Source organism: Aquarana catesbeiana, linkage group LG10 (genome assembly GCF_042186555.1).
Source record: "Aquarana catesbeiana isolate 2022-GZ linkage group LG10, ASM4218655v1, whole genome shotgun sequence".
Taxonomy (NCBI): Eukaryota; Metazoa; Chordata; class Amphibia; order Anura; family Ranidae; genus Aquarana; species Aquarana catesbeiana.
Window position 1 is genome coordinate 139,092,626 of NC_133333.1, and position 26,099 is coordinate 139,118,724.

The following is a 26,099-nucleotide window of genomic DNA, read 5'->3' on the forward strand; positions in this document are numbered from 1 at the left end:
AGGGCGGCCCAGGCACCTGCAGGAGAGAAGAGCCAGCAGTTCTGCCTTGTGACTTGTGTTCAACCCCTGCAGCACTGCTGGCTTTCTTCCTCCCAGCTGCTATGCACGGGATCAATGCTACATATCTGCCCAAAGTTCCTTCAGTTAGAAAGCTGTCCCATGCTGGCTTTGTTCTCAGGCTGGGTCCTGATTTTGGAACAGCAGGAACAGCTGCAGAATCTCTCTCTGCCTTTGCCATAAACTGTTTACACTGCCTGCCCCGTCCTGAAACTCCTCCTCCCCTTGTGATCGGCAATGTTATCTGTTTGAGGGAAGATCGAGGTAAGAAGTTCTCTGCCTGCTTCTCCCTGAGCTCTGCTGATCTCCACACTGTGCTCTGTGTGTCCTTTAACCTGGCTGCATGTTGTAGTGCTACTGCTGGAAGAAGGTGAGTGGTGGGGGGGTGAAGCTTCAGAAAGGGGAGAATGTGCCAGGAGCCAGCCTTGTACTGCAGGTAGACCCCGGCTACCACTGCAATGCTGGAGCTAGAGGCCAGTGAATACACCTCTCCCTCCACCTAAAAGACTTCTCTGCATCAGCCATTATTATACCTCCCAACTTGGAACTTGAGAATGAGGGACATCTAGGGATAGAGAAGACATATGTTGAGCATATGGTTGCCACCTCATCCCTTTAAACCCCAACACATATGAATTACACAGGTTCTGAGGCTAATTTAATGCAGGTAATGGCGCGTACACACAAGCGAACTTTACGGCAGACTTTGCCTGGCGGACGGGATTTCGTCGGACAATTCGATCGTGTGTGGGCTCCAGCGGACTTTGTTTTCTCAAAAGTTGGACAGACTTAGATTTGAAACATGTTTTAAATCAATCCGTCGAAATCGAGTCCAGTCGAAAAGTCCGCTCGTCTGTATGCTAGTTCGACGGACAAAAAGCCACGCTAGGGCAGCTATTGGCTACTGGCTATGAACTTCCTTGTTTTAGTCCGGTCGTACGTCATCACGTACGAATTGACGGACTTTGGTAGATTGTAGGCAAGTCCATTAATTCAGAAAGTCCGTCGTAAAGTCCGTCAAAGTCCGCCGGGCAAAGTCTGCTGTAAAGTCCGACCGCGTGTACGCGGTATTAGGCACTAATTGAGCTTAATTACCTCCTTAATCAGGCACAGAACCCGTCTAATTAATATGTGTTTGGTTTTAAAGTAATGAGGTGGTAATCCTAGTTGTGCATCTTGGCAAAAATGGGCGTGGCTAAAACACGCTGAATACTGAGGTGGCTTAAAGCAGCATAGTTAAATAGATTTTAGGCCTACATATGGTATATACTGTATACAGTATGAAATTCTTGTACCCACAAAATACTTCATAATTACTGTGCTATGAGGCTCTCCGACATAACACTATATGTAATAAAAAAAAAAAAAGCCTTGCCACGTATATACTCAGATACAGTCAGGATGAGGTATACTTAGTCACTCCTTATATCAGAGTCCCTCTTTCACACCATTTGTCCCTTTCTTCACATTAGAAGACCCCTATCATCTGGTGCCCCCCTTCAAATTAGGAGCCCCCTTCATATCATGAGTCCCCCTTTTCACATCAGAATACCCTGTTCACATGAGGAACACATCAGAGGCCCCCTTAAAGTGCCCAGAGCAGGAGTGTCCCATCAGAGTTCCTAATGCAGGAGTGACCCCTTGGATCAGTGCCCATATAGAACAGGCTTCCCCCTTAAAAGTGCCACAATTAGGAGTTCCCCTTTAGAGCTTCCCCCATAGAGTGCCAAGATTAGAGTGCCCAGAGCAGGAGTGACCCCTTAGATCACAGTGCCCATATAGATCAGGCTTGCGCATTACAATGCCCAGAGCAGGAGAGTGACCCCCTAAGTGTACCCAGAGCAGGAGAGTGACCCCCTAAGTGTACCCAGAGCAGGAGAGTGACCCCCTAAGTGTACCCAGAGCAGGAGAGTGACCCCCTAAGTGTACCCAGAGCAGGAGAGTGACCCCGTAAGTGTACCCAGAGCAGGAGAGTGACCCCGTAAGTGTACCCAGAGCAGGAGAGTGACCCCCTAAGTGTACCCAGAGCAGGAGAGTGACCCCCTAAGTGTACCCAGAGCAGGAGAGTGACCCTCTAAGTGTACCCAGAGCAGGAGAGTGACCCAGCAGGAGTAACCAGGGCAGGAGAGTGACCCCCTAAGTGTACCCAGAGCAAGAGAGTGACCCCGCAGGAGTAACCAGGGCAGGAGAGTGACCCCCTAAGTGTATCCAGTGCAGAAGAGTGACCCCCCTAAGTGTACCCAGTGCAGGAGAGTGACCCCCTAAGTGTACCCAGTGCAAGAGAGTGACCCCCTAAGTGTACCCAGTGCAGGAGAGTGACCCCCTAAGTGTACCCAGTGCAGGAGAGTGACCCCCTAAGTGTACCCAGTGCAGGAGAGTGACCCCCTAAGTGTACCCAGTGCAGGAGAGTGACCCCCTAAGTGTACCCAGTGCAGGAGAGTGACCCCCTAAGTGTACCCAGTGCAGGAGAGTGACCCCCTAAGTGTACCCAGAGCAGGAGAGTGACCCCCTAAGTGTACCCAGAGCAGGAGAGTGACCCCCTAAGTGTACCCAGAGCAGGAGAGTGACCCCCTAAGTGTACCCAGAGCAGGAGTGTGACCCCCTAAGTGTACCCAGAGCAGGAGTGTGACCCCCTAAGTGTACCCAGAGCAGGAGTGTGACCCCCTAAGTGTACCCAGAGCAGGAGTGTGACCCCCTAAGTGTACCCAGAGCAGGAGTGTGACCCCCTAAGTGTACCCAGAGCAGGAGTGTGACCCCCTAAGTGTACCCAGAGCAGGAGTGTGACCCCCTAAGTGTACCCAGAGCAGGAGTGTGACCCCCTAAGTGTACCCAGAGCAGGAGTGTGATCCCCTAAGTGTACCCAGAGCAATAGAGTGACCCCCTAAGTGTACCTGAAGCAGGAGAGTGACCCCCTAAGTGTACCCAGAGCAGGAGAGTGACCCCCTCAGAGTGCCTAGATCACAGGATTCCCTTTATCAAGATCAGGCATATCCCTAGATCAGTGAAAGGGGAGAGGGAACAAGAGAAGTTGTAAGGGAAGGTTCACACTGCTGTGATGTGGGAACCCTGTGAATCCACTGTGGGTTCCCGCATCGCATGTCTCCCGGCGGCAGTTCACACTGCCCTATGCAAATTGCTGGGAGTGTCAATTAAAAGTTAATGACACCCCCAATTCAGTTTACTTATTGCGGTGCGATCTGTAAGTTTGGACAGGAATCGGATCGCATAGCTGTAACCACCCATGCGATCCGATTCTGCTGCGGACCAAAAAAAGGGTGCTGTGTGAGTTTGGTCCAAATGCGATGCAATTTCAGCCATACTATCTGTATGGCTAAGGTCACATTGCACAGACATCACATGTCATTTGCATTGCAGTGCGGTCCGAATCACATCCGATGTCAGACATCGCTGCAGTGTGAACCGGCACTAAAGGAGGACCAGCCACGGTATATATGATTGATGATGTAAAATTTATTGATGCAAAAATGAATAATTTAAACAGGTACACAATGGCCTGCCCATCTAAACACTGTTAAAATTGGTTAAAAGGAAAGAGACAACGTTGTCACTTCAACAATAATGTAAATAGCGGCAGACCGGCAGCATTCATATGTAGATAGAGGCAGTATTCATATCTATATCATGCACCCCTGAAGTCATATCCACCATCACCTATACTGAATGCTGCCCACTGGGGAGATATATGCTAGGGGCATTTTTGAAAGTCCTGCCTACAACTGTGGTAATTAAGCCTAACTTCCGCCTGTTCTGCAAAGGTAAGTAAATTAGTGTGTGTGTGTGAGGAGGGGGGGGGGTAGTGTGGGGTTTGCAGAGGTAGGCAGAGAAGGAATTACAGTTTGGGGTGCACAGGTGAGCAAGGAGGGGATGTATGGAGGTAAGGAAGGTGGGTGCAAAGATGAGCAGAGGAGGCAGGTAGAGTTAAAGGGGACTGATGATAAAGAAAAAAATGCTCCTGCGCACAAGTGGGTACCAGACAAATAGTGTATAGCCACAGACCTTACTGCCCTCAAGGATGGGGAATCCTAACAAACAACGAGAAAAAAGAGAGAAAGGGTGCACCAGCCATGTGCAATATTTACATCCAAAGGATAATGCACATGGCTGGTGCGCCCTTTCTCTCTTTTTTCTCAGAGTTAAAGGGGAGGGGGATTGGAGTGGAGAGGATGGGGAGGTTTGGGGTGCAGAGGTTAGCATGGGTTTTAGGATTGCAAGGTGTACTGACAGAGTGGATTACGTTGTAGGTCATGTGTAGGGCAGCCCAATCATTTCAATGGGCTGCTCTATGCGCTACAAATGCGGAAGAAAGTCTCAAACCCTTTTTCACAATCACACGGTGCCAAGGCACAGGTCAGCAGATGCGTGAGGTTGTCATTAACAATTAATAACACTGCTGTGTATCTGCTAAAGGGGAGCACATTTCTGTGGTGTCAGGAAAGCGATTCTGCATGTGTTCCCAACACACACAAATTTGAACGCAGGTTATATGTCTCAGTTGCATTGGTGGTCAGTGTAAATCTTCTCATTACATTGCTTCTTGGTGTATATAATTCTTTTATTCACACTTGTGGCCAGTGTGAATGTCCTCCTTACATTGGTGGTCAGTGTAAATCCCTCCTTACATTGGTGGTTACTGTGAATGCTTCTATTACATTAGTGGTCAGTGTAAACCCATATTACATTAGTGGTCAGTGTAAACCCCTATTACATTGGTGGCCAGTGTTGAAATTCCTCTTTATATTGGTAGTCGGTAAAAAAAATCAGCATTGCCATTGATCACACCCTCCCATCCCCCCAGCACTGCCAATGATCCCAGGAGTTATAGGATCCCATGGAGTTTTCTGTCTCATAATGGGTTTCCTCAACTCCCCAGTCTATGGTGTGCTGGCAGTGAGGAGATGATGTGCTGTAACCTCTAGAAACCAAATCAGTGAGCAGTATTGATGTACAGTAATCTCCAGCAACATTCAACAAGCAGAAATCATGTGCGGTAACCTCTAGCAACCAATCGGTGAGCAGTAATCTGTGCTGTAACCTCTAGCAACCAGTCCATGAGTGGTAATGATACACTGTAACCTCTGGCAATGAATCGCAATCGCTACCTGATCTGATTCAGTGAACTGATTTTTAGTCTAGCTGCTATTTATTGTGTGCCTCAGAGCAGGTGGAGAGCGAAACTGCATGGAGGTGGGGGGGGGGGGGCCAAGAAAATTTTTGCACAGGGTCCAACCAATATTAAAGACGGCCCTGTGTCCAATCATAAGGTAACAGCTAAATGGATCGCCTGAATCACTGTTGGCTAATTCTGTGCAGTCTTGGACTATTCCTCTCAGGGAGTAGAGTGAATGGACTCGCTGAAATAGTTAACAGTCCATGGTTAGATAAAGATCCATGTCAGGGCTGAGTGGAAATGCATAGTGATGCCTACTTTATTGATTCCTCCTTATTGCCATAAGGCATCCAGATGCCTGATCAAAGTCCAGAGGCAGATGTCCCCATTGTATGGCTATGAGCCAATATATGGACTGATTGGTGTTGGATGCAGGGAGGTGATAGCCAGATGTATGGCTGTATTGACAAGTCACCTTCCCAGTAATTGGATCACAGGATTGCCTTTATGAAGATCAGCATACCCCTAGATCAGTGCCTGCCACCACCATAGAGGAGAACAGGAGTCCTCCCAGACCCCCCTTGCCTCAGCTCAGTGGCTCCATAAGGAACAGGTACTGCCTGGTGTGGTGAGGGGTGGGCACAGCTTACTGACAGACCTTATCCTTCCTCCATAGATTAGGACTTGAGTCCCCCTCCCGTCCTAGCTCAGCAGGCAGCAGCTCCATAATAAGAAACAGGGCCAGGCACGCAGGTGATGTTGTGATGGTGAGGGGGCGGGTGCAGCCTACTTACATTTCCAGAAGAAATCATTCTTCCTCCGGGGCTGGAATAGGAAACTCCCCTGAGCAGGACATGTCTGCTTAGAGCTCCGCACCGACCAGGACCCTACAGCCGTTTAAGCAGAGTCACATCGGACCATAACCTCCCCACATCACCGCATTAATCCCTGAAACTTGCGGGCACATTTTGGTGACATCTACAGCGGGAGAAAAGCGAAGCTGAAAACAACAAAGCCTCAGGAAAAGCTGACTAGTATGGTATCTAAAATGGCGGCGGCACCACCACATCTCTCCTCACAGACTGTTACACAGCAATATCACAGGCCTCCCTCTTCAGCGCACTGTGGTGAGACTGAATATGACTTGAATTTGTCTCCTATTACTCTACATAATAATCAAATAGGTTCAGACCTGCTTTCCCAATTTGAACGGGTATTACATAAAGTGTTTTAGATTCAGAACAAAAGTCTGATATTATTATATCTACCCCTTATCAAATTAAATGTAGAAGCATGCATGCCATGAAGTAATCAAGCTCTGACTCTCAGTTCAGAATAAGTACTTCTGAGCTTTATTTCCTCTTTTTCCTTCAGTTTTATACACTTTTTTCAGACAGAGAATACGGCATATGCAAAAACATGTTGTTATGACAATATGAGATTTTAACAGTTTCAGCAGTTTTAGCAACAATTTCAGCAATTAATCATAGCTATTATTAAATATCTTGGTAACTTCCTCTTGAGACATTGGATGTTGATGTCATGTCTGCCTTTGGTGCAATTTTCGGAAGAGACACTTTATTTTTATAATTCTTTGCGGTTCGGCTTCAGACTGAGAAAAGGGTACTAGCAGCTATCTGTTGTTATCTGAATTCTTATGCCCCGTACACACGGTCGGACATTGATCGGACATTCCGACAACAAAATCCATGGATTTTTTCCCGACGGATGTTGGCTCAAACTTGTCTTGCATACACACGATCACACAAAGTTATTGGAAAATCCGATCGTTCTGAACGCGGTGACGTAAAACACGTACGTCGGGACTATAAACGGGGCAGTAGCCAATAGCTTTCGTCTCTTAATTTATTCTGAGCATGTGTGGTACTTTGTGCGTCGGATTTGTGTATACACGATCGGAATTTCCGTCAACGGATTTTGTTGTCGGAAAATTTTATAGCAAGCTCTCAAACTTTGTGTGGTGGAGCCCACACACGGTCGGAATTTCCAACAACAAGGTCCTATCACACATTTTCCGTCGGAAAATTCGACCGTGTGTACGGGGCATAAGAGTTAAGATTTAACAAGCTAAGCAATGACACAATATTACATTTGAAATAGGCATTTTAACATTTTTACCTGGTATCTTATGTGACAACTTTATGTGACACCTTAATCACATCTATTACAGTTCCCCCCTTCAAAATGTCTATTTTAAATCTGTCCCTTACACTAAAATCCTATCCAGTCCCCTGGCCCACCTCCCCTGCAACTCTTTTCAACTGTATATAGAGAAGAGCAATGACTAACTCATTACCCTATTCGATACAGCTTGGAGGGGCAATCAGGTGCTGTCTGTCCCTGTAACCTTATGGCGTTGCATTCTGAGGGGAGGTGACTGTAATGGAGTGCATTTCATAATTTTCACCTGTTATTTCCTGATTCACAAACGTAGGAGAACATTGGTCAATGGCTTTCCCTACACACTTTTTAAGACAGGGGAGAATACAGCAAACTATGACAGCCAAGGTCACCAAAATTATCAGGATGGTTATTCCTATCTGTGTTAATAATCCCTGCCACCCTCCCCTAATCCAGGTGAAGTATTGATCCCAAGGGTTGGTGAGCCCTGAATTCTTTCTTAGTTCCTCGGACAAATCCTCAAGTTTCCTGATGGCCAAAGTCACCTTACCGTTTGGGCCAGTGTTGTCTGGGATGTAGGTACAACATGTACCTGTTTTAGGCACCATTTTACACATACCCCCCTTTTCAGTTAGGACCATATCTAAGGCCATACGATTTTGGAAAGTCATGTGTGATGCGGCTTCTAGTTGTTCGGCTAAACCTTGGAGTGCATCTCTGGTGTAATTGACAAACCTTTGTTGGTTGTAGTAGATGTAATTATGTAATTTATCCAGTCTACATTCTTATTTACAGTGATGATGGGGATCAAAGATTCAAATCCTGCTGCCACTTGGTCTCTTGCTTTGAACTCATCTGGGACCCCTCTAGGGACCCCTATGGTGTCTATGTATACATGAGGGTCAAAGCTTCCTGCTGGGGCACTCCTACGCCTCCTGTTAGGCCTGGGTATGTCATTTAAGTCTGGTTCTATTTGTGGAGTGGCCTCTGGAAAAATATGCAGAGGCATTATGGCCTTGGCCAATGCGCATTCTCCTGTCCACTGCTCTATCAATCTGCTTCTGATTTTCATGACTCCGCAAATCCAGTATACGTCTCCCAAAGACTGGACTTGATTCTGTACTAGATCTACAGAGGCCTCACTATAAGATCCACAGTAACCCCTAGTGAAATTCCCAAAGGGTTTCCTCACTCCCTGATACTGTCCATAGCATGTGTAATTGCCAGGATATATGGTGATACCTTCTGGCTTGGGAGTCTTGGTGACTTATGGGATATTCCTCCTGCCAATGTTCACACAGGGAGTGGTTAGTGGTTGTGTTGGTGAACAGGCTAAGGAAACATGTCTCATCTTCGGGGGGTATGTTTAGGGGTACTGTTCCCAAATGAGGCCTAGCCCCCCCACATACATGACAATTGGTTTTGTTATGTTTCTCTGCATTGTACCTCATCCACTCTAGCCACAAGTTTACATCCCAAAACCCGGTTTCTGCGGCCGTCGTGTCCTCGAAGGTAGGGTCTGCTATGACCACCATGTCCCCTAACTTCTGTATATGGGGCCTCAGGGGGTTTGAGCTATATGAAGATTGGGGAACTCCCCACTCTGGGTTATTGAACATACCTTTCAGATGGAAAGGCTTTCTAAAACTGGAATATCCACTTCCCCACCATAGGCCCAGAACACAGGTCCCACTGTCTTCTGGGCTAGGTTTCTCAATGGTCAGCCTGAATTCCTTGGTGTAAGGCTGATCTGTGTGTTTGTTGAATGTCATCCTAAGAGTGACTTTCCATTTTTGTCTTTTCTATTTTGGGCGTTTTCAGGTTTGTACCCCCAGTGTTCCAACCCACTGCTCCCCAGGAATCACAGTTGTTACCTGACTCGGTTGAATTGATGATAGGCAACTCCTATCCTCATATTGATTAGTGGTTCCAAATTAATAACTACTGCAGTAGGGAACAGACACAAAAGATACGCTCAGCATCTTTCCAAATTACTGTTCTGCTTTATTATGATGCAATTGAAGGTTTTTATGCACATGATTACGTAGGTATCACATTAATATTACAATTGTACATTTATGGTAACAAGGGGCGTTACATAGGCAGGCTTATTCTAATCAGGACTCAAAAGAATGTAAACATTTACTGAAAACATTATTAGTGCCGTGTGCACAGTGAGGGCAGTGTGCAATACATACAAAATAGAATACAATTATATACAGAACTTACAAATTTCCATTACAGTCTCCCCTCTTTTGATCAATATTTTGATCACTAACCATACCTGCTATCACCTTTAACCTGGAACCTCCACACACTTAGGTGGAGGTAGTCCTGGCCAAAGAGGCAAAAAACTCCATTGTGGAGAAAATAATAGCTGAGCAACTTTTTCATTACCAAATTACTTTTCATTGTGAAAAACAAATGATTGATAAGACATATTTACAGAGTACTGGCTGTACACTCCTGTGGCCAGAATGGCCTTCTAGCTTAATTGTTGGCATGCTGACTTATCAGCATATGTAAACACAGACAATTCTACATAAAATGGAAGACGTACAAAAGACAAATGACTTCAACATGGCTAAACTATTTTTCAAATATATATATATCCCTTACAATTAAAGTAACTGAATCAAAAAGTACCCTAGACTGTGATCACAAGAGGGAAACAAATCAAACAGAGATTTCTTTAATTTAGTCATTTTTGCAGTGTCTGGTGTGGATCCAGGTGACTTTTCCTTCAAGATTTGCAAAAACTGTACATGAAATAGATGCTGTATTGAGTCTCCAAACATTTCCTTATATATAAATGTCTCTTAAAAATCCACAAGTCATCTGGCTTTAGTTTTAGATCCTTCCAAACTTTTAGGATCTGGAATTGGGGAGAAAACACATAAATGAGTTTGTCAAAAACCTTAAAAGATCAGCAACATTCTCTATGAGATCCGAATGGAGGACTTCAGCTGCTGAGACAAAATATAAGCAAGTGAGTAACACACTCCCAAACCAAATCCCATAGGGAGAGAGTCCAACATCCCCCTTAGGGGCTTCATAAAATATAAGAAAACATTCAGGCAAAAGTTTTCTAGTTTCTTACTCTACTTTGTCTGATACATTGTAGACAGTAGGGGGTGTAAAAATAAAACCTCAAAACTTCTAGTAAGGACTCTCCTATAAAAATTATTTCCTCTGTTACTCTCTGTACTTTCTGACACTCTGTACTTACAAACTACTTCTGATAACACTTTTTACTGTGGCCTTTGCAGTAGCATTTGCCACTGGACATCCAAAAAACATGTCCATACAGACAAAATGCATACTCGTAAGATCCTAACTTGGGCATCTGGATATATCTTTTTGTAATCTCTGGGAGGGATGTTCAGCTTTTGGTAACACCTTTGGTAACAGGTAAAACAAGAAGTGGTATGTTATAAAAACAACTGTGGAGAACCCTGGCTCTATCCCATGCTCATTTACTAAGGCAGCCATAACTGCTTGTGACTCATGACACGGTCCATGTGTCAAGCTGGAGGCAAAAGAGTGGCTGGCAGACATAAATGATCATCTTTTCCAAAGTCCTGTTTCATAAGAAGTTGCCCCCTGTGGACCACTTGTTCTTCTCGTTCTGGGGTCCTTAAAGTTGAATTATTAATCCCAGCTATACTGGGCCAGAACTAGGGTGGAATCTGTGAGTTGCACAGACCCATCAAGTGTCCGGGGCTGTAAATGCAGCATCCTTAGTCACCTGGTCTGCTTCCATGTGTGAAAGTTAATATGGCTACCTCAGCAAGAACCTGGAAGGCTGAAAACAGCCGATCAAATTAACTTAGCATGCTTTATTGGTTTACCTGCCGAAGTAAAAACAAACTTCTGGCCCTTTAAATGGAACCAAAAGCTCTCTATATCTCGACTATCTATATAAATATACACTCTTTTTACAGCTCACAGGCTTTGCTAAAACATGGAGCTCTGTTTCTTGAGCTGGGGAAAAAGGATCCAATGACTTTGAATACAGAGTATCCTTCTGGGAGATAAACTGCATACTCAAATCTACAAAAAATTAAATATCTGGGTCTTCAGGGAGTGTGTCCTGCACTGGGCTCACAGCAGCTGATTCCTACACCATCAATTTAACACATGTGTCTTTTCCTTTCTTTTGAATAAATGTACGCATTTTTCATTGTTAGATTTGTACATAAACAAACTCATATTTTAAACCTTTCATTAAACAAACATTTAGTTAGCTGTATATTTGCTGCACAGAATGTTGGACCATAAAAAATTAAATGTTTGACCAAAACAATATCTAACTTTGTCTAATAGCACCTTTGCATAAAAGCTGCAGCTCTGATATATCGGGGTGAACCCTTCATTACTGGGTCCAGCTTGCATAAATATATTACAATGGCTTGTTTTCTATCATGCTATTTGTGTAAGAACTCCAGTCTCATGTTTCAAAAGACAACTTTTTCCTGGCAATATTATAATAAATGATAACAATACCCTGCGGTCATGGAGAGATGCCCATAAATCCAAAATATTCTTCTGCTTATACCACTGTACTTACAAGAAAAAGGGGCACATCATTTCACAATCCACACATTCTGCTTTGGATTTCAAAAATAAAAATAAATAAAAACAAAAGGACCAAGAATCTGTATGATGGACCAGAAAGCATCAAAAACTATAAAACAACTGGCTGCAGGTGGCATCTATCCTAACAGGGTGTGTGGACTTGATGTGATGGGTCTGTTATATTTAAATTTTATTTATAACAACTCTCACATCATGGACTGACATCAAGTTATTATCAAGAACCTTGAAATTTCATTTTTGTAGAAAAACTTCTTATGTATTCCATCCATCTTGGCTTTGTTAAATATTATGGCAGCTGTATTCCAAATAACAACCTCATCTTAATCTTTTTTTCTCTCAATAAGGGCTTATTGAATAAATGTAAAATTACAAAATTGTTATCTTAATCTACACTAATCTCATTCATTACAAATTTCCCCATTAACCTCGACTTCATTTCCAACCAAAGGTTGTCTAAACCAGTTTCAATATATCTATATTATTAATAAAATTGTTAAACTCATATTAGAAATTAATACTCATTATTACTTAATTTTACTTAATTTCCCTTTTTTAAATGCACTGTTTCCACTATCAAAGGATATTCAATTTGTGTAATACACGGTTAAATGTAACCTTCATTTTACCATGTTTGGAAAACAGATTCAAAATAATTGTGATCACATTGTTTACCATTAGATTCGTTAACCCGGCACATTTTGTTATAAATGTTTTGTCTAAAAAACAGAAATTGGCATGGTGTCCTTCCAGCTTATCACTGACCACATTCTTTCAGGAGAGCACAAAGGAGGGGGTCACATCTGCGTACATGACACACACAAGCAATAGAACTAAAGGTCCCAGCATTCGCACACACATACACCAATATCTCTCTAAAATCGCTTACATTTTTCCCTTTTGTACACAACACATGCATATCATTCTCTCAATTTCTTTTAACTCTCATTAATATTTTCCTGTCTAAATTCTACTTTCTTTATTTTGTTCAGATATCTTTTATATCTAGCTTCTATGATCAGACGGTCAGCCAGAGTACTCATCCCATCTTCTCTCTCTGACAACATATAAAGTATTCTGTTTTACCTCTCATTTCTCTGTTTCTGACTCTAATAGATGTAGTGCCTGACCCCAAATTCATCCCACAACTTAACATGAAAATGTCCCTTTCTGTCTAGTGTTATTTGTCACCCTTGATCCATCCTGCTCACATAGATAGCTGTTTTCTAGCTGTTTACTCTGCATGATTCTTAGTCCCTGTGGACTTTTGTGGTAACCCAGTTACCCAATGTGGATCCCTGTCCACTCTAACCATTAATCTAGGGGCTCAGTATAGGCGGAACCGCACCTTTGGTTCATATATAGCGCTCCTCTTGCGCTGGGCATTTTTGAGGGTCTCTTACCCTTCATTCCCTTACTTAATTTAATGCCCATAATGACTGGCCAGTCTTCTCTCTTCTCTACATGTGCCTATACCCTCTTGCCTCTAAACTACTTTATCTAGCAGATTTACTACATATACCTGTGAACAGCACTATTCTTCCCTTTCTTATCTATAACACTCCGATGGACAATAGACAGGGACAACATAACATATAACCACCAATCAATACAGTTCGATTAAGGGGAGTAAAATAGGTACCCTTTGTCCCGAAAATGCCTTACCGATCAAGGAAGTCTGATAACTCAAATGTAAGCAAAAGGCTTACCTCAGCCGGCTGATTATCAGAAATTCCCGGATCGTCTCAAGCTCCTCGTTTCGGATACTCAGGGTCACCTGGAATCCCCTCCTAAGGCAAAGCTCGCCATGCTGACTCGGTTGAATTGATGATAGGCAACTCCTATCCTCATATTGATTAGTGGTTCCAAATTAATAATAACTACTGCAGTAGGGAACAGACACAAAAGATATGCTCAGCATCTTTCCAAATTACTGTTCTGCTTTATTATGACGCAATTGAAGGTTTTTATGCACATGATTACGTAGGTATCACATTAATATTACAATTGTACATTTATGGTAACAAGGGGCGTTACATAGGCAGGCTTATTCTAATCAGGACTCAAAAGAATGTAAACATTTACTGAAAACATTATTAGTGCCGTGTGCACAGTGAGGGCAGTGTGCAATACATACAAAATAGAATACAATTATATACAGAACTTACAAATTTCCATTACATTACCCCAATAGGTGTCAGTGACGCATACATACACAGTCATGGGTCTTACTGCTTCATCCCAGGACCAGATCTTGTATATAGTACCTGGAATTATCTGTTCATAAGAGGATATAAAAGTGGCATATTGGATGAGTTATACAAGAACTGGGTTACACCATCTTTTTGTTTTGATGGCTACCTCTTGCGCCTGGGCAATGATTACTATAGAAAGGATATACAGAATCATTGTTTGGTCCCCTCGGCCTCCTCCTTAGGTACAGGGACTTTCTTGCATTTGGGAGGCGTGTGTCCACGTGTTCTTCCCGGCCACTTTGACTGATGTGGCAGTTGTTAGGAGAACCTGGAAAGGACCATCTTATCTGGGTTCAAGAGTGTTTTCTCACAAACTTCTTTATCAGGACCCAATCACTGGGAACCAGCTTGTGTGTGGCTGTATCTAGCTCAGGATCTGGAATGGAAGAAAACACTTCCGAATGGATACGGGTTAATTCTCGAGATAAAGCAGTCACATAATCAGTTAATACATCAGAATGGAGCTGCAACTGTTGTGGGAAATAACAACCTAGTCTGGGGGCTGAACCAAACATTATCCCATAGGGTGACAGACCATGGTTTCCGCTTGGAGTGTACCTAACACTGAATAAGGAAATGGGTAGGCTGTCTAAGGCCAACTCATTCCCGTTTCCTGAGACATTTTTAGCATTCTAGATTTTATTGTGCACTTTAATCTTTCCACCTTCCCACTGCTCTGAGGATGGTATGGGGTGTGGAAAGATCATGTGACCCCTAAAGCTGCCTATATCTCTTTGGTTACTGAGGCCGTGAAAGCCGGCCCCTGATCGCTCTCTATAACCTCTGGGACACCATACCTGCACACTATTTCCGTTAAAAGTCTTTTAGCCGTGGTTTTTGCTGTCAATCAATGCATATTCATATCGGCCACTCTTTGGCATCTGGATGTGGTCGATCTGTATCCTTTGAAAGGGGTACTGGGCCTTTGCTAGATGCTTCAAAGGTACCTTTTCCGTTCTTCCTGGGTTACATTTAGCACAGATAGTGCATGACTTCTAAAAGTTGTTGGTAAGTGGTGTAATCCCCAGGGCTAAGTAGTATTTATTGATCAGGGCATTCATCAACGTTTTTGACAGATGAGAGGCAGCGTGGGCCCACTGTACCACTGCAGGAAACATTGATCGTGGCAGACACAGCCTCTTGTTTAATTCCATGATCCCTTCAGTTTCTGTGGCTCCTTTCTTGATCCACACTTCTTTTTCTTCCTTATCAGCTGCTTCTTGTTGCTCAGAGATGGGACCTACTCACAGGAGTCCTACTCACAGGAGGGTTTTGTAGAATCATGGTGGTCTGTACAGTTTCTTTAGGGGTATCCACTGTATCATCCAGGATAGGTGCATTCACTCTGACCACTTCTCGCGTTCAATCTGCAGCTTGTTTCACAGCGGTATCTACCAGGTGATTGCCTGTGCTTCTTGGGAAACCAGCTTGCCGTGCATCTCTACCTTAAGTATAGCAACTTGTGTTGGGAGGAGTAGGGCATCCATTAAGTCCTTGATAGCTGCACTGTGTTTTACAGGTGTTCCTGCTGCTGTCAGGATCCCTCTGGTTTTCTGGATGTTCCCAAAATCGCAGGCAACGCCGAGGGCGTATCTTGAGTCTGTATAGATGTTAGCTCTTTTCCCTTCTGCCAATTTGCATGCCATTGTTGGGGCCTGGAGTTCTGCCTCCTGGGCAGACATGGAGGAAGTTAATGCTGAAGATTGAAGAACTGTATCTTCGGTGGTGACTGCGTATCCTGTGTGGTACCGTCCAGCGCTGTCAGCATACCTGGAACCATCCACAAAGGTTGTCATGTCAGGATTCTCAAGGGCTGTTTCACTGACTGTCGGTAAATGTGAAGTCTCCATTTTCATCACCTCGAAACAGCCATGAGCGGTGAGATGAGGATCATTCTCCAAAGAGGTTCCCCCCTCGAGAAGCGGAAGTAGAGTGGATGGGTTGAGAGTATCACATCGGAGGAGAGTGATGTTATCAGGTAGGAGCAGGGCACACTGGAGTCTGAGGTGTCTTGCTGAAGACAGGTGCTTGGGCTGTACTGGTTTAGTATGGCAGTTATGTCATGAGGGGCAAGAAGGATTAAAGGGTGGCCCAACACCAAGTCAGTGGTCTTGTCCAAAAGGGCTTGGGCTGCAAAGACAGCTCTGAGACAGGAGGGTCCCCCCCTGGCCACTGAGTCCAGTTGACAGGAGTAATACCCAATGGGTCTGAGTCTGTTACCATGGGCCTGAGCCAAAACTCCTGTGGCATGTCCTTGCCTCTCTGAGACAAACAGTTTGAAAGTCTTTTAGTTGAGAGGATCTCCTTTAGAGTTTCAAAATTGTCCACATCTTCTGGAGAAAGTGAGAAAGGGCATCATAACGGGGTTGCATCAAGAGGCAGGCTTCTGGGATCCAAGAACGGCAGTAGGAGATTAATCCTAGAAAGGTGTTAAGGGGCTTTTGACCTTGAGAGATGCCCTTGATTGCAGCAACTCTTTCTTCAGTGAGATGTCGGGTGCCTTGGGAGATGCAGTGGCCTAGTGGAGGAGGCTTTCAGAGAAGATTGAGGCATCACCAAGGGTATCTGCACAAGCAGGAAGTCATCTACATACTGAAGGAGTACAATGTCTGGGTGTACGTTCATCCAGGTGTCCAGAATGAGGGCCATTGCCTTGGCGAATTGGGAGGGGGAGTTCTGGGCACCTTGTGGCATAACAGTCCACGTGTAGCTGGCAGGTGACACAAGCTTGCTTGAAGATAGGGGCCAAGTGATCCGGAGAGGGGCGGGGTGGTGGGCGAGGTGGGGTGTCTTGTCTCTGGTACTGGGCGTTTTTTAATGTGGACCATGGTTGGGGCTTGGTTGACTGTGGGTGAATTTCCAGGGGCTTCAGTATTCCCTTCTGGAGTGACCGGGTCTTCCGCAGTTGTAGCAGACACGTGGAGTTGGTACTGATGGGCGCAGATAGGGTGTTAAAGAGGCCATCGTGAGAGGAGCTACTCTCTACTGGTCTGTGAGGATTTTGGACCTAATAACAACGTCTCAAGCTCCATTATTCTATACTCAGACCCTTCCGGATTGACTCTTTAAGACCTGAAATAAATTAGCATGTGTCTATGTGCTTTGTTCAGCATGCCAAAACCCAAATCAGTAAATTTTTGTGCTATTCTGTTGTGATATTTCCCAACAGATTTGCCTCTCCCTTGTGTGACCTCCTGTACACATATTGACTTCAGGCGTTTCAGAGCGGACCATCTCCATAGAGAGTAATTTAAAAAAAAATATATATATATATATATATATATATATATATATATATATATATATATATATATATATATATATATATATATATATATATATATATATATATATATATATATATTATAATATTTTTTTTTTTTTTTTTTTTTTTTTATTGTGTGATTCTAGTAAATACATAGAATTACACAAGAAAAGCACTTCCTCTTTCGCTACTTAACCACAATTCTTCTGGCCTAACGCCCAGAATACATAAACTTTCTCTTTATTTATAATACTCTTAAATATTGAAATTGAAAATTTTAAACTCCCCAATTATTGCTAATATAGCTTAAACACAATTAAAAACTTTTGCATAGATATAACTCATTTGCTACATTTACTGTTATTAGAGAAACTCCTTAAAGTCAGACTCTCGGTGATGAAGGGAAGGGGCCGTTTTGGGGCCGTTGTCTTTGGTGGTGTGAGGGTCCAGGAACCCATTCAAAGGGGGTTTAGGGAAAGTACTGGGTAATGGCTGCTGGATTTGTGTATTGGATTGCAAGGGGCGTAAGAGGGACTGTAAATGTGTGTCATCATATAGGTGGTCAAATGGGTCGTTGGACAATGGTGCGAAGGAACTCATTGCCCCAGCTGATGAGTCATACATGGGGATGGACTCAATGCGGGGTGTGCCTTGAAATGTAACAGTCTGTCGTTTTGGGGTTGTACCTGTTCCGGCATGCCTGTCAGCTTGGTGTATCCAGGCAGGGCCAGCGTGACTCTGGTCCATTAGCATTAGGCCGGGCTGAGTCTGAGTCCCTAGTCCCATTTGCTCATTTACTGTTATTAGAGAAACTCCTTAAAGTCAGACTCTCAGTGATGAAGGGAAGGAGCTGTCCTGACTCAAGGGTCTGACAATTCCTCTATCCGTCACCTGGTACCGGTTCAGACCATATCACAGTCTCAAGTTAATGAGGACAAAATGGATAGAGAGAGAGAGAGAGAGAGAAAAGAAAAGAACGTGTTCAACTGCCGTGCAAGTCCCCTTACACGCGTCGTTCCAAAACGTAGACCAGTCACAGCCCTGCCCACTCAGGTGGCCACAGGTAGGGGAGCGAGTAATATGTGACTACTTATTACTCTCAACAAGACATTTAACAAACAGATAACAGAACAGGAGTACAGTAATTAATATTCAATGCACCACATTAAATGTCATTTACATTTCCCAGAACCATGCCCAAATTCCTCACTCTATTTATTTTTTTCCTTCCTCTTCAAACTGTTCTGGTTGTTGAAGTTGCAACAGACACCTTTCGGCTGCGTGTCCCCTCCTTTTTAACTTCACTTTCTATAGCCTGTGGTGACTTGCCAATGACTTGGTTAAATTGATGATAGACAACTCCTATCCTCATATTGATTAGTGGTTCCAAATTAATAACTACTGCAGTAGTGAACAGATACAAAAGATACGCTCAGCATCTTTCCAAATAACTGTTCTGCTTTATTATGACGCAATTGAAGGTTTTTATGCACATGATTACGTAGGTATCACATTAATATTACAATTGTACGTTTATGGTAACAAGGGGCGTTACATAGGCAGGCTAATTCTAATCAGGACTCGAAAGAATGTAAACATTTACTGAAAACATTATTAGTGCCGTGTGCACAGTGAGGGCAGCGTGCAATACATACAAAATACAATACAATTATATACAGAACGTACAAATTTCCATTACGGTCTCCCCTCTTTTGATCAATATTTTGATCACTAACCATACCTGCTATCACCTTTAACCTGGAACCTCCACACACTTAGGTGGAGGTAGTCCTGGCCAAAGAGGCAAAAAACTCCATTGTGGAAAAAATAATAGCTGAGCAACTTTTTCATTACAAAATGACTTTTCATTGTGAAAAACAAATGATTGATAAGACATATTTACAGAGTACTGGCTGTACACTCCTGTGGCCAGAATGGCCTTCTAGCTGAATTGTGGACATGCTGACTTATCAGCATATGTAAACACAGACAATTCTACATAAAATGGAAGACATACAAAAGACAAATATGACTTCAACATGGCTAAACTATTTTTCAAATATATATATCCCTTACAATTAAAGTAATTGAATCAAAAAGTACCCTAGATTGTGATCGCAAGAGGGAAACAAATCAAACACAGAGATTTCTTTAATTTAGTCATTTTTGCAGTGTCTGGTTTGGATCCAGGTGACTTTTCCTTCAAGTTTTGCAAACACTGTACATGAAATAGGTGCTGTATTGAGTCTCCAAACATTTCCTTATATATAAATGTCTCTTAATAATCCACAAGTCACCTGGCGTTAGTTTCAGATCCTTCCAAACTTTTAGGATCTGGAATTGGGGAGAAAACACATAAATGAGTTTGTAAAAAACCTTAATGCCCCGTACACACGGTCGGACTTTGTTCGGACATTGCGACAACAAAATCCTAGGATTTTTTCCGACGGATGTTGGCTCAAACTTGTTTTGCCTACACACGGTCGCACAAAGTTGTCGGAATTTCCGATCGCCAAGAACGCGGTGACGTACACCACGTACGACGAGACTAGAAAAGGCCAGTTCAGAACCAAGCGCGGCACCCTTTGGGCTCCTTTTGCTAATCTCGTGTTAGTAAAAGTTTGGTGAGAGACGATTCGCACTTTTTCACACTCGTGGCTTTCAGATCGTTTTCTGCCGTTCAGTTTGTGCTTGTGGGTTTGTATCTGCTCTTCAGTGCGTGCATAAAGTTCCGCGTAACTTTAGGTAGTCATTGTATTCTTGTTCGTTCGTTACTGGTTTTCAGGTCGCTCTTCACAGGCCTTGCTGTTCTTCAGTGCGTTCTGTTACTGCGTTCTGAGCAGCCGACCGTTTTCTAGCCATGTTTCGTATGCGTACTCCTCGTACAGTTCGTGCTGTGCGGGGGCTTGGTGTTGGGGTCCTGACCTTGACACAAGTCCAGTCCATGAACAGGGTGGGGAGGAGTTCATGGACCAAGAATTGGTTGCTTCAGCGTGACCAGTTCTCTCATATGCCTTTGCTCCGTGATATCCGTGAGAATAATCCTGATGATTTCAGGAACTTTCTCAGGATGACAGACCCCGTGTTTCACAGTTTGTTGGCTTCGCTGACCCCCTATAGCAGCAGGCAGGATACCTGCATGAGGCAAGACATCACTCCGGAGCAGAGGTTGGTCGTTACCTTGCGGTATTTGGCCACAGGGAGAAGTCTGCAGGACCTCAAGTTCTCGACAGGCATCTCCCCCCAGGCTCTTCTTTGTGGACATTTACTGCTTGTGTTTGTTTTAGCTGACCCTGACAGAAATGTGTGGAGTCCAGAAAATGTCGTAATTGTGTAACCTTATACAAAGCACTGTTGGCTGTTATTTACTAAATGCAAAGACACTTTTCACTACAAGTGCACTTGCAACTGCACTGAAACTGCACTTGTAGTGCAAAGAGGATTTGCCCTTAGGAAATTACCCCCATTTTCTCAAACAACAATTACATCACCCCAAAAGTGTTGTAGTGTTGAGACAATAATCCACACATTCTTGATGAACAATCTTTTTAATACCTGCACAATCACATGTGCATTTACCAAAGGTTTTTCTGACAAACCAACATGTTTGTTGTATACCAATTTTTGTGGTGTCATTATCCAAAATCAAAGTGTGCATTTTATAGAAAACAGGCCTGTGTAAAACCAACAAGAAAGACACAAATCTTGATCTTACAAAGTTCACATTTGGTAGAACTGGAAGGCAATATCAGACATGAGTATTTAGGAACTGTGTTTGATATTGCGTTCAGATGGGGGGAAATCACCCCTGGAAAAGCCAAATTTGGAAGATGCACACAAATTTCACAATGTCAACATGTGCTAGCTGCCATCACGGGGGATCAAGGGACGTGTTTTGGGGGAGAAAGCACTTCCTCACCGCTACTTTATAATTGAGGAAGGGGTTGCACCCCCAAAACGCGTCCATTGATCTCCCGTGATGGCAGATAGCACATGTTGACACATTGTGTGCATCCTCCAAATTTGGCTTTGGGAAAAATCACAAAAACATTTCGCACATTGTAGCAGACAAAAGAAGAAAGTGATTTGGAGGGGTTTTAAACTCGCCCCAAAACATCAATGATGTTTTTATATTTTGGAATAACATCATTGATGTTTTGCTTGATGTTTTCCAATTGTAAATTACACCCCATGATCTCCCCGATCACGATCTGGGCACTTTCTGATGTGAAAGGATCTTCATCCACAACATCACGATCACCTAAAAAGAGAGGAAACCCAAAATAAATTAGGTCTAAAAAAAATGCCGCCATCCATCTCTTATCTGAGCTTGTGGTCGCAGACACTCACCTGTTGTGGTGACTAGTTCCACCACGTCATCTTCTTCCTCCTGCTCATCTTGTGTTGGGTGGATTTCCCCTTCTTCCAGAGGGGGGGGGGGGGGGGGGGGGGCTCTGGTCTCCTCGGATGAGGGGTGTCCTCCGAGTCTTTTCTCCCCTATGTAAAACAAAAATGGTATAATTAGCACACAGATATTTGATGGCAGAACTAGAAATAGGAAACATTGCTTGGAAGTGGGGTACAATTATCTATTTTAGCCGAGTTCCAAGATGTAGCTTTTTTAGTGTCCTTTGTCAACCTGCAATACTTTACCTGTTTGGTACAAGCTTCACAGATGTAGCCACCCCCTATAGTATACACTGGAGCACCTGTGTGGCCCCCATAATAAAAATGGTGTTCTTGTGTCCCACACTAGTGCTCCAGTGTCCAGATGTGAAAACAGCTGCTGAGTGTCCTCTCCTTACACGGAATCTAGTTTGCATTTCATTCTAGTAACAAAGCCATCTACACAACCAAATTCTTTGAAGATAAGTATAGGGCCTCAAAATGGTGGCCAAATGCATATGGCCTAAACAATGGTATTTTATAGTCCGAAATAAAAATGTGTGATCCGAACGAATAATGTGCCCATGAACATGAAAGTTGCCATTTTAAACTGTACAACAGTTCCTAAAAGCACATGGAGCAGCACGAACGTAATAAACACAAAAAGAATAGGAACACAGCACAACTACTTACTTTTTTGCAGCACTCTCCGGATCTTTCTGTACTGCTCATGTTATCGTAATTTCAGGTCCGACCACCGCTTCCTGAGCTGATCTTTCGATCGTCGTACCCTGAATTTCCGGTGCAGACTCCTGACCACTTTCGCCATGATCTTGGCCTTTCGGACATTTGGGTTGGGGTAAGGCCCATACTTTCCATCATAGTCGGCCTTCTTCAGGATGTCCACCATCTCCAACATCTCCCCAAAGGACATATTTGAGTCCTTTAATCTCTTTCTGGATTGGGACGTTTCAGGCTCCGGCCTTTCCTCCCCCTCCTCCTCGTTGCTGTACTTAGCACGATCCTGCTGTCTATCCGCCATGTGCTCTTCCTCCACTGCGCCGAACGAAAAGGGGCGGGGAATAGAATGAACGTCAGGGGCGGGCGGAGTTATACGCATGCACAGTGTGTATAAATCGTAACGCGCGCGTCTTACGTGCGATCTGTGAGCGGAGGAAGGAGCATCGGAGACGCCGATCGTGCTAACGAAGGTAGGATCTAAACTTGGGCCTATACTGCTTCGAAATGGAAGCCTATATTGTAACAAGATTAGGGGAGTTTGGCCTGACATTAGGGTTTGTCTTGTGTTGTGTCTTGCAGAGAAAATGGATGGGTTCAACGACCACAATTTCCTGCCCCTGTTTATTGACAAGTACAGGGAGCTGCCCTGTCTGTGGCAGGTGAGACACCCCCACTATAACCATAAACAAAAGAGGCAGGCAGCGCTGGAGAAACTGCTGGAGTTGGTGAAGCCGGTGGTACCCACAGCAACCATCCCTTATTTAAAAGCTAAAATTGGTGGCCTGAGGAGCACTTATCTTAGGGAACGCAAGAAGGTCACAGATTCCCAGAGGTCCAGGGCTGCAGCAGATGACGTTTATGTCCCCAGACTGTGGTACTATGAGAGAGTGCGATTTCTGTCAGACCACACTGAAGTCAGGGAATCCCTCTCCACTCTTCCTTCCACCCCAGCTGAGGCTTCTGATGTCCAACCTGGGCCTTCCAGCCAGGAAGAAGTGGAGGAGCCCAGCTGGAGTCCGGTATAGCATTCTTCTACAGATTTCTGGTCAATAAATAAATGATGTTTACTAGATTTTATTATTGATCATTAATTGCTGATTAAAAAAAGTGTTTGACATATCAATAGACTGTAGTGGGCACCCAAAATTGGGACAAGAATGCAAAATGCTGGACGCAGAAGGATAGTCTGTTATATTTGTTAACATTGAATTTGCAGCAGTCAGGAGTTGAAAATTGCGTGTGATTGATGTAAAAAAAACTAAAACTATGTCCCTTTTTCATACACAGGAAGACCTCAGCCAGGAGGAGGTTGTGGAATGTGGCAGTCAGGAGGAGGCGGGGATTATTAGTGTCAGCCAGGAGGAGGCGGGGATTAGTGGCAGCCAGGAGGAGGCGGGGCTAAGTGTCAGCCAAGAGAAGCCTGGGACAAGTCGCAGCCTGACTGAGTCTCAGGTTCCTCCCCTCCACCTTCCATACAAAAGGGCCAGGAAGGCCACTCCCAGTCCTGTGCAGGATTCAGCATACAGGCTGATCCAGGAGGCTTCGGCGTCCCTCAGAGCCTTCCCCAGTCCTGAAGAGGCCTTTGCCTGCATGGCTGCCACCAAATTGCTGGGCATGCAGGAGGGCCAACGCAAGATCTCTGAGGACCTGATTTATAAAGTCCTACGTAAGGGGGAGAGTGGGGAACTGACACACAAGACGGATGTCATTGAGATCGACGATCCTCCTCCTCCTCCTGCTGCCACAACTCCACCACCACAGCCAAAGCCTGTAAGGAAGCGTGGAAGGAAGACCAAAGAGTGATGACCCTGGGTTCAGTCTGGTCTGACAGAAGATGCAGTCTCTCGTATGACCACAGCCTGGGGACACAGATGTCATCTGCTGCTTTCCGGATCTCTGGGACTTCTCTACCAGACTGCCCTCCCTTAGATAAGGACTCCTCAGGCCACCAATTTTGCTTTTAAATAATTGATGTCTGCCCTGGGGGTCCAAGGCTTCGCCCACTTCTGCAGTTTCTCCAGCGCTGCCTCCCTCTTTGTTTAGTTGTGACCCCTTAATAAAATTTTTTAGGTAAATTCTACTCTCCTGTGTGTGTTTTCATCCAAAAAGGACAGTTTGTTGGTGACGATTCAGGTACATTTCTAAAGTACAATGTTAAATTAACAAGGGACAACAACACCAAACAATCTCCTACAGATTAAATAGAACAACATATCAATGGTGTTGTGGGAACTTGTCACAAAAAACACACAAACATTTTCGGGAGTACAAATCAAAATCACCAAAAAAATTAAAAAAGAGAAACACAAAAAAAGATTCTACATTAAAGTAAAAAAAAAAAAAAAAAATTATGTTGTCAGATGTGAGAAATCAAAATATATTGAGGGAATCCCGATAAATAGTAACGAAAGAAGTTTGTGAGAAGTGTGTGTGAATATGAGCATCAAAACGACTTAATTCTTGTCACATTATAAAGAAGAAGAGAGTGCGCTGTATTAAACCATTTTGAACATTGCAGCGTGACGAAAGTGCTGTATCCATTGCGAACGCTAAGTTTACCAGAACGAGCTGTCCCGTGTCGGAATTTCTTCTGAGCATGCGTGGCACTTTGTGCGTCGGAACAGGCCACACACGGTCGGAATTGACGCGATCGGATTTTGTTGTTGGAAAATTTTATCTCCTGCTGTCCAACTTTGTATGTCGGAAAATCCGATGGAAAATGTCCGATGGAGCCCACACACGGTCGGAATTTCCGACAACACGCTCTGATCGGACAATGTCCATCGGAAAATCCGACCGTGTGTACGGGGCATAAAAGATCATCAACATTCTCCGTGAGATCCGAATGGAGGACTTTAGCTGCTGAAACAAAATATAAGCAAGTGAGTAACACACTCCCAAACCAAATCCCATAGGGAGAGAGTCCAACATCCCCCTTAGGGGCTTGATCAAATATAAGAAAACGTTCAGGCAAAAGTTTTTTAGTTTCTTACTCTACTTTGTCTGCTATATTGTAGACAGTAGGGGGTGTAAAAATAAAACCTCAAAACTTCTAGTAAGGACTCTCCTATAAAAATTATTTCCTCTGTTACTCTCTGTACTTTCTGCACTCTGTACTTACAAACTACTTCTGATAACACTTTTTACTGTGGCCTTTGCAGTAGCATTTGCCACTGGACATCCAAAAAACATGTCCATACAGACAAAATGCATACTTGTAAGATCCTGACGTGGGCATCTGGATATATCTTTTTTGTAATCTCTGGAAGGGATGTTCAGCTTTTGGTAACAGGTAAAACAAGAAGTGGTATGTTAGTAAAACAACTGTGGTGAACCCTGGCTCTATCCCACGCTCATTTACTAAGGCAGCCATAACTGCTTGTGACTGATGACACGGTCCATGTGTCAAGCTGGAGGGAAAAGAGTGGCTGGCAGACATAAATGATCACCTTTTCCAAAGTCCTGTTTCATAAGAAGTTGCCCCCTGTGGACCACTTGTTCTTCTCGTTCTGGGGTCCTTAAAGTTGAA

At 43.9% G+C, this 26,099-nt stretch overlaps 1 long non-coding RNA gene across 1 annotated transcript; it reads left to right on the forward strand.

Annotated features, from left to right (window-relative positions):
- The first annotated feature begins 266 nt into the window (after positions 1–266).
- LOC141110924 (uncharacterized) lies at positions 267–24,645 on the forward strand. The gene is made up of 2 exons (XR_012236351.1): positions 267–321; positions 23,858–24,645. It is a non-coding gene; the product is annotated as an uncharacterized lncRNA (long non-coding RNA).
- The last annotated feature ends 1,454 nt before the right edge of the window (positions 24,646–26,099 follow it).